Source organism: Amblyomma americanum, chromosome 9 (assembly GCF_052857255.1).
Source record: "Amblyomma americanum isolate KBUSLIRL-KWMA chromosome 9, ASM5285725v1, whole genome shotgun sequence".
Lineage (NCBI taxonomy): Eukaryota > Metazoa > Arthropoda > Arachnida > Ixodida > Ixodidae > Amblyomma > Amblyomma americanum.
Window position 1 is genome coordinate 106071594 of NC_135505.1, and position 11987 is coordinate 106083580.

Genomic DNA, 11987 nt, shown 5'->3' on the forward strand with positions numbered 1-11987 from the left:
CCTGCATGAGTGAAAGTATTACATGGCGGAAAAGTGGTATCTTTAACTCGAGTATGAGTAACACTGTTCACGTCCCCACGCAGTGTATCATTCTAAAGAATGTTATGGTAGTGGCTGGTGTGGACAGGGATCTAAATCACATTTTTAAAACAAAATTAGCAGAACGCATTTTGCGAGGTGTAATCGGAAAGTGTAGCGCTTCGCCATTGAGCTGTAGAATTGTATATGCGGGCAGAAGAGCTGGGGTTGTCAAGGGTATGCCATCTGTCACCACGTGCACAAGGTAGGGTATTGCAGTAGACATCAGAGAGTCCAGGGAGGCGGTAGTGCAATTAAAGCCGTCAGTACCGAGCTTTCGTATTATGGTGGGAAAAAAGTTGGAGCTCCCATGGGTGTTAACAATGATTTTGAGGAAGAATGACAGCTCCGATACGTATGGAAAAGAATCTGCGGCTTTGCGTGTGGTATGATACAGTAAGAACAGTTATCAGGGCGCATAAAGTCTTGCGGAAGGCACAAAGCGAAGCTAATGCATGTTCATAACGAAAGCAACACTGTACGTGGAGCGTGAAGAAAGGAACGAGCAAAATGAGGGCTAGAAATAAATTAGTGCCGCCACTTTTAAAAAGCGCGATGTCTACCGACGACGAGCCTCTTGAAGGAAGGAAACTTGTAATCACACTACAACCAAAAACACGTCTCGCTGTTTGTCGATTCCATTCAGCGCTTGTAAGCATTTTTTTACTCACGCTCCAGATATATCGCGCTTATGAAATTAAAGATATCGGACACTGTCCAGGTCTAATGCTGTTATTTTCTTTCTATGTGCCATCTTTGCAATAATGATACCTTGAAAATATTATTATTATTATTATTATTATTATTATTATTATTATTATTACCACATAACCAATACCACAGAGGTGAATAAATTTTGTTTATAGAGTGTTAACGGGAGCAGGACGTGTATCAAATCATACAATATTGACCAAGGCCACAGGGGCACTGTGAATACAATGTCCGCGAAATCCAGCGTAGTAATAATAATAATAATAATTGGTTTTTGGTGAAAAGAAATGGCGCAGTATCTCTCTCGTATATCCCTGGACACCTGAACCGCGCCGTAAGGGAAGGGATAAAGGAGGGAGTGAAAGAAGAAAGGAAGAAAGAGGTGCCGTAGTGGAGAGCTCTAGAATAATTTCGGCCAAATGGGGATTTTAACGTGCACTGACATCGCACAGCACACGGGCGCCTTAGCGTTTTGTCTCCATAAAAACGCAGCCGCCGCGGTCGGGATTCGAACCCGAGAACTCTGGATCAGTAGCCGAGCGCTCTAACAACTGAGCCACCGCGGCGGATTAGAAATCTAGCGCCCGAACACGCTTTGCTCACCATGCGGCTCTTCCCATTTGGTGAGTCCAAGGACATAGTTCCTGATGTAGGTGAAGGCGAATCTCCGGACCCCGCAGAATATCTGTTACGGGTCCAATTGGACTTATTTTTGGAGGATTCATACCTAATAGATATGTTCGATGCTGAAACTACACTGCGTCCAGATGCAGCCTGGCGCAAGTTGAACTCTTTGGTGCGTCCCGGTACTCCTACGCTTACACTTGGCACATTTAGGCATGGGGAAAAAGAGCTCTCCGGTGTTCCATTGGCAGATGCTTTCAATCACTTTTTTATTCAGCAAACGAAAGATAATGAACACGATGGGAGTTCCATTAGAAACTACGCTCAGTACGTGCGAGGAAACGATAGGATAAGTTCGCTGTTCTTGGCCCCGACTGAAACAGCTGAGGTTTTCTCTTCCATCAATAACTTGAAGAATAGTAAAACGCTGGACGTAAATGGCTTCCAGATATTGCCCGTAAAATATGTACTTGATATACTGTGCCCGATTATTACCTATATTTATAATTTGATTCTCTCTACTGGGGTTTTCCCTACAGGAATGCATATTGCTCGAGTGATACCCATTTTCAAAAAAGGTGATAAGACCCTATTCACAAACTACCGACCGATTTCTATACTGCCTGTGTTTTCCAAAGGCATCGAGAAAATAATACATCACAGAGTGGCTTCTTATTTTGACGAAAATCACTTATTTCTAGATTTTCAACATGGATTCAGGAAGAAAAGATCTACAGAGACAGCACTTCTAACTCAAAAAGAAATTATAATTAAGGCATTCAGTGAAAACAAGCTCACCATGGGTATTTACATCGATTTTACTAAGGCCTTTGACCTCATAAATCATGATATTCTTCTTTTTAAATTGGAAAGGTATGGTGTGCGGGGCCTAGCGCTAACCCTATTACAATCTTACTTATCTCACAGAACCCAATATGTAGATATAAACACAGCATCCTCTCCTACCCTCCATATAACATGCGGAGTGCCCCAAGGAAGCATTCTTGGGCCTTTGCTATTTTTAGTTTATATAAATGGCATCGTCTACAGCGCTAGTAATGTTCAGGTTGTGTCATTTGCAGATGACACAACTTTTTTTGTCGCAGGTATTTCCGAGGCCGAGGTTGAAAGCAAAACAAGCGAAGCCCTTAATAAACTGCACTCATGGGCAGATGCAAACTCCTTGCGCATAAATCCGTCAAAAACACAAATTCTGTTATACCTCCATAAGGGAAAGAAAATATCTAGGCCTCTCAAAATAGCCTTAAACAGCCAACCAATAGAGCTTGTGACTTCTGTAAAAACACTGGGCGTTATATTTTCTCACAACCTAACTTGGAATGCGCGCATAGAACACATTTGTTCGAAAGTTTCCTCAGCTCTAGGTATACTTGGTCGCTTTAGACATATTTTTCCAGTAAGGGTAAAGATGTTGCTCTACAACGCGTTAGTACTAAGTCATATCCAATACTGCAGCTTGGTTTGGGGAACAACAGGGCTAACAAATCTTCATAGATTGCATTTGCTGCAGAAAAAAGCCGTCCGGTCCATAGCAAATGTGCCATTCCTTTTCCCCACAAGAAATATCTTTATAAAGTATGATATCCTTCCAATCTTCGCGTTATACTTTTACAGGCTTCTATTATGCTATAAATACTCTTCACAACAACGTGACAATCCCTTTATTGTACTTGGACAACTGAGAGAAAATAACAGCTGCCGTAACACTAGATACAAAGAAACTTGGATCACTCCAACACCAAGAACTTACTCTATGAACCAGTCCTTAAGTTACAACCTTCCCCTCTTGCTAAACAAACTAATCCATGACAATTTTGATATTACCAGAAATTCAAAACACAATATCCGTGACTGCTGCCGAGACAATTTCAATCTGTGAAAGAAGCAGACATGATATATTTTAGTATATTTTAGTGATGTAAAACATTTGCTTTGAGTACATGTGTGTATTGCGACTTTCGTTTTGCATGTGTGTTCGCGCTTCGCGTAAATGTGGATTTGCATCGGATACCCATGACATTACTAATTGATGTAAATGATGTGACCCTCGCCTTCCTTCTGTACTGCCACTGTCTCAAGGAGTCGGGACCTCCAGTCAAGCTGTTACCACAGTTTTTAGTCCCGGCTCCTTCTTTGTAAGAAAGGAAAATAAACTTGAACTTGAACTTGAACTTGAAATGTGGCGGAGAGTTTGAAGGATGCTTCACTCCCGCCAGGCAGTTTGGCTCGTGACGCCGCCGGAGGCGGACGCTTCTTTTCGGAGCTCCAGCGACTACGTAGAGCGTCCGAGGACGCGGACGCGGTTTTGCGACGCGCGTCCTTTCTTTCAGAAGGGTGCTTTATGGGCAATTTCGACCTGATTTTTCTCTATTCGGCCCCTAATTATGTGCTGAACGGATCCACGAAGTTACACGCTACACTGGAATATAGGACCTTTTTCAGCGAGTGGAGTGTACTCGATTTTACGGCCTTTCTCGTCTTGACTATACGCCACCCGCCGTGCTCGTGGGCCGCGCCGGCTCCCCGGCCGCCCGACACTTTTGTCATGATGGAATACGCTGTGGAAGGCGAAGATATTTCTCCGGAAGACGTTTCGGAGGATGCTGGCTGGAAAATTAACACCCAGAGGAATTCTACGACCAAGGCAAGGCTGTCATACAGCGGCAACGCTGTTAGCCCTAACGGCGGGCCGGGACCCAAGAACGGCAGAGTACAAACTCGCCTTCTAGCGTCAAGAAGGGTATCATCCGGCGACATAAAATGCCTCCGCTGCCGAAAAATGATATCAAGATTATCGTCAGGATCAGGGGAGGTCTGAATATTGCTAGAAGTGGTGCGGCCGCGGTGGCTGATGCAATCACGGCTGCTGCTTGCATAGACGAGGTGAAGCGAGAAGCGGACACGATCTGCCCCAACTATCAGCAGAATATTGTGGTGGTCAGCACGCCGGAAGAAGAAAATGCTACGAAGTACGTGAGGATCAAGGAGTTATGCATTGCTGGGGACACGCATGCAGCCGCGGCATATCGTGCGGCGCCGCATGAAACGTGCAAGGGAATCATAAGAAACGTTCCTCTCAGCGAGGGACCCGAAGCGCTCAGTTACAAGATTGTTAAACCGCCTAATCCTCTGGCCCTGGCGGCAAAACGCATCAAGGAGTCGGGTACGGTCATCATCGCTTTCGACGGGTACAAGGTGCCCAACTACGTTCGCTATGGTAACGCGCTGGTTAGGTGCACGCTTTACCACAAGCAGATTGATATTTGTTATGCTTGCGGAAAGCTGGGGCATCGCGCTGACGTCTGCCCCTCGCCGGAAGAAGTGGTTTGCAGGGGCTGCGGTTCAACCAATCCCGATGAGGCCCGCCGGTGTACGCCCAAGAGTGAGCTGTGTGGGGGAGAGCATATAACGGCTGCCAAGGAGTGCCAGCAGTGGTTCCGTACCCCATATGTGGTCCGGCGCCGCCGTTTTGAGCGGGCTATGGCGGATATCAAGGCGGAGGATGAAGAGAAGGGAGGCTTCAGATACGCCGAAAGTCAGTTCCCAACGTTGGGGAAGACGCTGGAGGCTGGGCAAGGACAGCATCGTGGGTGTTGACGATCAAGATCAAGATCAAGGAGACCACGAAGAGCATCTCGCAGCCTCTCCGGTGGCCGGTCTGGGAGCAGATCGGCGTCTAATGTGCGCTTCGGAATGGACGGACAGTTGGGAACTGACATTGCGCGTGGCCCCAATGGGACTGAGAGACAGGAAGTGCGCAAGAGTGGTGTGCTGCAGGGTCTACAAGGCAAGGGCCCCGGTGAAGAGGCCAGCGGTACTACCTGGGCGGAGCGCGCAAGTGCTCGAGTGGAGATGCCTAGTTTGGTCAGGCCAGAGCATAGCAAGAATGAGGCCAGATTCAAGAGGCTAGAGCAGGAAAACGCAGAGTTGAGAGAACTGGTGAGGTCGCTTCGGGCAGAAATCTCGGCACTTAAGGGTGTGGCAGACCCTGCACCGGCGGAGAGGGCAGTGCCTGAGCCCATAGATAGCATGGATTTTGCTGATGTAGGTGAGGCTAGTGGGTCGCGCCCCTCAAAGAGGAATGCTTTGACACATGAGACGGAGCCCGCGTCGAGGAAGCTGAGATCTGAGATGACACAGAAGCTGCCGAGCGTTGTGGATAGTGTCAAGCAGGTCAACGATGGTCTGGTGCCGCTGAATGCGCGTCTCATAGAGTCGCTCGGCTTGATCGATGGGAGGTTCAAGGAGCTGCAATGTAGAATAGAGGTGTTCGACAACAAGTCCAGTCTGAGTGCCTCTCCCCTTCTTAGGTCGGGATCTCATTCGGCTGGTTCCTCGACGTGGCAGTCTCAGGTTCAGCAAGATGCCTCGCAGCAACTGCTTCAACATGGCGCGACAAAATGAGACTTTTTGTGTGCGGCAATGGAAGTGTAGGGGGTATGCTCGTAAACGGGCGCCTCTACAGCAGCATATTCGCGCGTGTAAGTGTAGGCCGCAGGCTATTCTACTGCCGGAGACAATAACGGCAGAAGTTTCTCTGTCGGGCTACCGAACCGTCTTCGGGGGATCCAAAGCTCGGGGGACCTGCATTCTATTGGATGGCAAACTGACGCACTTGGTCCATTATCTTAAGATACAGTTCAGTTCCCTGGAATATGTCATGATTGAGGTAATTCCTAACCGGGTGAATAAGAAAAGCGTGTTTATTCTGAACGTGTATAGTGCCCCGAGGGACAGGGTGCAGAAATTCAAGTTGCTTCTGCAGAAGGCTTCTAAGCTTGCCGGGGACCATCCGCTGACTGTGGCCGGGGACTTAAATGCTCCGTATCACGTGTGGGGGTACAAGCATGACACAGTTAAAGGGAGAGACCTCTGGCAGAAAGCCGCGGAGTTTGCCCTTACGCTCGTCACTGACCCTGCCTTTCCGACACGTATAGGGACGTCGACGTGTAGGGATACTACCCCTGCCCTCTGCTTTGTAAAGAACGCCACCATGCCTAGCTGGTGCAATCTTGGCGAAGACCTAGAAAGTGAACATAATTTTAACCAAGTCGTTTTTGAGGTTGAGGGTAGGCTCCCTAGGGCGTTAGCGTGTATAGGCTAGGATAAGTTTGATGATCCGGGAGGAGAGAGGAAAAAGGGGGAAGGAATTCGAAGGCCCGTACCGGCCGTCCCTGGAGTATTGGGTCACCCAGGTGATGGAGAATGTAAAGGAGGCTACGAAGGAGATCACTACGGATTTGGAGGTGGATAGTGTTGATAGCAGGCTGGCCCATCTCACTGAAGCCAAGCAGTCTGTGCTGGCTAGGCGGAAGGGGCAGCGGCTTAATCGCTGGCTGCGTAAAAAGATTTCCGAGCTGAATAAGGTGATTGAGGAGCACTGTAAGCTTTTGTCTAGGCAACAGTGGGATGAGGTATGCAACTCGGTGGACGAGCGGGTACGCAACGGGAGGTCGTGGAGCTTGCTTAAGCATTTGCTGAACGACTCCAATACGAGAGTTAGTCAGGGGCACGTCCTTGCTAGAGCTGTACATGAAGCAGTGGGGTCTGCCTCGGAGGAGGAGCTGGTTGAGAAGCTGTCCAAAAAATACCTTCCTGTTGCGGACCCGAATGCTCTTCTGACAGAACATGCCTACATGGGAGAGGACAACTTTTCCCTAGATGAGGCCTTTTCTGTGGAAGAGATACGCACGGTTTTGAATAACCTTAATAGCAAGTCGGCTCCCGGACCGGACGGCATTTCGAACAATCTTTTGAAAAACCTGGATGATAGGTCGATCAAGTACCTTACCGGGGAGGTTAACGCTATGTGGAGAGATTGGGTGGTTCCGGGGCAGTGGAAGACAGCTCTCACGGTGCTCATTCCCAAGGCTGGCAAAGCCCCTAGCATTGATAACTTAAGGCCTATTTAGCTCACTTCCTTTGTGGGCAAGGTGGCCGAGCATGCGGTGCTTAATCGGCTTACAAGGTATCTTGAGGAGAACAAGGTCTACCCCTCCCCCCCCCCCCTATGATTGGTTTTCGGGCCGGGCTGTCGACTCAAGAGGCAATGAAGCTCATCAAGCATCAGGTCATTGACAGAGGTGGAAGGGGCGTTAAGGTCATCCTAGGCCTGGACCTGGAGAAGGCCTTTGACAGCGTTTGACACTCTTATATTCTAAAGTCCATTTCGGATCTTGGCCTCGGCGCGCGCTTTCATGACTACGTCAGATCGTTCCTGTCATGCAGGAAAGCCACTTTGAGGGTTGCGGAGCTGGAGTCAAAGACGTTAAACCTCGTAGACAGGGGCACTCCTCAGAGTGCCGTCATCTCGCCCACATTGTTCAACCTGGCCATGGTCGGGTTGGCCAAGAAGCTCTTGGAGATTGAGGGCATTAAGCACGCTATGTATGCCGATGACGTGACCATATGGTGTCCTGGGGGTAGTGAGGGCTATATCGAGTGTGTTCTGCAGGAGGCAGTAGATGTAATCGAGACTTATTTGGACCCGACGGGATTAAGGTGCTCCCCCTCCAAGTCCGAGCTGTTGCTGTACAGTCCCACTAGAAGGGGACCCAAGCCAAGGGGATGGATCCCCGTGGACAAGCTGCAACGGGATGGATCCCCGTGGACAAGCTGAGCTTTAAGCTTCGCACAAGAAATGGCAATCTCATCCCTAGGGTAGATAAGATCAGGGTTTTGGGGATGCTGATTGAGTCGAACGGCGCCAACACGCTGACGACCCAGAAGATCACTGCCAAGACAGAAAATGCGGTACGCCTATTGAAGAGGGTGGCCAACAGGCAGACCGGGTTGAAGGAGGATAGTCTGATTAGGCTTATGCACGCATTTGTATTGTGTCACTTTACTTATGTGGCGGCCGTGCACAAGTGGAAACCATCAGAGAAGGAGAAGCTTGACACGCAGATTAGGAAGATCACAAAGAAAGTGTTGGGAGTGCCGATGTGCACCAGCAACGACCGACGTCTCCAGCTGGGAATTCATAATACCTTGGATGAGATAGCTGAGGCTCAGGAGAGGACGCAGATGGTGCGTCTCTCTACGACTAGCGCTGGTCGGCAGATTATGAGAGAGTTAGGTGTTCTTCACGAGAAGATTTCGCAGGTTCACGTCGGTATTCCCTTGAAGGTCCGTCAGCGGTATCATGTCAAGCCTGTTCCCAGGAACATGCATCCGGAGCGAAATGTGGGTAGAAGAAAGGCCCGGTGGGCTTGTTTGCTGAGACTCATTCGTGATGAGAATCAGAAGGTTGGCTTCGTCGTTGTTTCATTTAGCGAGGAGAGGAAGGTGTTTACCGTAGTTGTCGTGGACATTGAGGGCAGTGTCGTTAACACTGTTACCGTTTGAACTGATAGGCCAGAGGTCGCGGAGCAAGCGGCTATTGCACTCGCCCTGGTTGACAGGCGCAGGCCTTTTGTATACAGTGATTCAAAGTCGGCCGTTAGGGCCTTTGAGAAGGGCTCGGTGGCTAAGGTTGCTTTTAAGATTATGCAGACCTGTGAGATCTCTCAACACTACTTATGTTGGTTTCGTGCTCACCTTGGGTTGATTGAGGGAGCCCCTCCGAATCTCAATGAGTCCGCCCATGAGGCAGCGCGAGATCTTACCCTCCGCTCTGCCCCGCGCCACGGCGTGGCGGTACTCCCCGAGAACAGAGACTCCCCTTCCACATACAATGAGATCTCGAAGTATTACCTTCTTAATCGCAGGGTTTATGGTTTGCCGCATCCTAAACTAAACAGGGCTCAGGCACTTACATTACGCCTACTACAGACTGGTACTTATTCTTGCCCACGGAGGTTGAACTTGCTTTATCCTGAGACCTATACGGAGCCTTATTGCCAGGATTGTGGTGATTTAGCCACGCTCGAACACATGCCCTGGTCTTGCGCAAGAATTGAAGATTCGGCGATCAAGGACGCTTCCAAGTGGGAGGCTGCACTTCGCAGCCCGGAACTGGATGAACAATTCTGGGTTGTCCAGCAGGCTCACGACGTGGCCGTGAGGCTTGGTCTTCCTGTCCCGACGTGGGAGCGGCCCGCTTAGTGGTTACTTATCACTACTTGCAGGACCCAATAACGTTTTCCATCCATCCATCACTCCCGCCACCGGTTGGCCCGGTATTGCACTACCTCTGGGATCGGCCTTGTCTTTAGCGCGTCTTTACTATCCTGTCTTTCTATCCCATCTTCCAAATCTCCTACTATAAGCACGTGGTAACGATTGTGGCTCCGCTTGAGCCAGTGAGCAGGCCTGTGCACTTTTCTTTTCTTTCTTCTTGGCAACAACAGACAGACAGACTGCCCGCTTTTACAGTACCGGTGTCATCATCTTTGTTTTCCTTCACCTCTCTAAGCTTGGACGAGGAGGTGCCATCTACTGTGCGACGCAAACTTACGGAGATGGGAACCGCTTCACCAGCGGTGGAAGCTTCAGAGCTGGCTTGTTTCAGATGCAATGAGGGCTCCTTGAAGTTCGTTGTCTCGGAAGCAGTGCCACGTGACTTGGCCTTCATCTGTGTGAGAGGAAAGCGTCTTTAACGAAAAGGTTTAGGAAAGAAAAAGTTGTGGATAGATACCGCTGTAGCCTCAAGACAAGCGTGAACTACGCGAGCTGGTTTGGACTCAGATTCACTGGTCCGAAGCAAAAGGCACTCTTCAAGAGGTTCGGAATATGAGGTTCGCTCAGTGGTTAGGGCGCTCTGCTACTGATCCGGAGTTCCCGGCTTCGAACCCGACAGCGGCGGCTGCGTTTTTATGGAGGCGAAATGCTTAGGCGCCCGTGTGCTGTGCGATATCAGTGCACGTTAAAGATCCCCAAGTGGTCGAAATTATTGCGGAGCCCTCCTCTAGGGCATCTCATCCTTCCTTTCTTCTTTCACTCTCTATTTTATTCCTTTCCTTACCGTGCAGTTTAGGTGTCCAACGATATATGAGACATATACTGCGCCATTTCCTTTTCCCCAAAACCAATTATTACTGTTATTATTATTATTACGGCTCTGTTCAGGTGCCAAACGAGATGTGATAACTAAGGTCACAAATGACATAATTAAAAGCACAAGGAATATTATAAGCAAGTGGGAAGCAGTTGGAAACTGCAGGCGGAAATGGAACAAAAATAAATTGCTTCACGTAAGAGAGGAGAGAGAGAGCAGAGAGTATCGTAATACAGTTCTGTAAGCGCAGTAAACATAAGGAAAAAAATTGTTGATGGCCTAGCTATGTTAGGCCAGGATATACGTAGCGAAAGCGCGGAGGCTTCTCCATCGCAATAGTGCATTCACTAGATGCGTCTTTATGCGCATCTAGATTCACTAGATTCATTTATGCGCAGTGAATTCACTAGATGCGCCTTTATTGGTAGCGTCTCCACCTCAAACGCCAAAGGCCCTGGTTCGATTCCGAGTTTCGGCACAGGTTTCTTCTCTTATTCACTGAGTGTGCGGGACGGGGGGGGGGGGGGGGGGGGGGGGGGGGGTTCCGTGGCTCCCATATATGTCGCCTCCGAATACGTTGGTTAGCGATTAAGCGCAGGTTCTGTTTAGGATTATTAAAAGACTAGCGCATAAAACTGGGTACAGAGAAGACAGGACGAGTGCTCGTCCTTAGCGCTCATTCTGTCTTCTCTGTGTGTGTTCCAATATTATGCGCTAGTCTTTTAATTAATGATTACACACCAAATAGCCCAGCTTTCCGCATTGATCTGTTAAGGACCGTTTATACTCCGGCGTAGCGCGCGCGCGCGCGCTGCACGGCGACGTCACGTCGGCCAAAGCGAGACCCTCTACACTCCAACTGCGCTTGCCCGCCGACGCGTTCGGCGGCTTCGGCGCAATCTTACCGCCCTGGCGGAGACTTGGAGCATGTCTCTATTTCGCGCCGAGTGCGCCAACCGCCGTTGGCTCGACCAGATAATAATTATATTAATAATTGGTTTTGGAGGAAAGGAACTGGGGCAGCATTGTCTCGTATATCGTTGGACACCTGAATCGCGCCGTAAGGAAAGGAATAAAGGAGGGAGTGAGAGAAGAAAGGAAGAAATAGAAAGGAAGAAATAATTTCTCCCACCTGGAATTCTTTAACGTGCACTGACATCGCGCAGCACACAGGCGCCTTACCGTATTTCATCCATCAAAACGCAGCCGCCGCGGTTGGGTCCGAACCCGGGAGCTCCGGATCAGTAGTCGAGCGCCATAACCACTGAGCCACCGCGGCAGGTCAGTACTCAAGCGGACACTGCCCATTTATGCTGTAAACCTGTTCGTCCTACTGCAAATTTCAGCTGATTCGAAAACCAGAACTCAAGCGGACGCTGCACTTTTATGCTGTCAACGGTAGATTTAAAAGGAGGTACGCACCGCAGAGGTAGTTGGCCAATTTGTTATGAAGAGCGCGAACACGAAACACATTGGTTTTGAAACAACTTCTTCTGTCTCTTGTGCAGAACACACGAGGTCGTTCATGATGATGGCTATGTTGTTGCGGCTAAATGAGTTACACATGAGATGGTGCCTCCCGCAGTGACGGTCCATTGAAAATCGCGTTTAAATA

General features: G+C 49.2%; 1 non-coding gene across 1 annotated transcript; it reads right to left on the reverse strand.

Moving 5' to 3' along the window:
* Positions 1 to 1282: 1282 nt before the first annotated feature.
* TRNAS-ACU (transfer RNA serine (anticodon ACU)) lies at positions 1283 to 1355 on the reverse strand. Its single transcript has one exon. It is a non-coding gene; the product is annotated as a tRNA-Ser (tRNA).
* Between the last annotated feature and the right edge of the window lie 10632 nt (positions 1356 to 11987).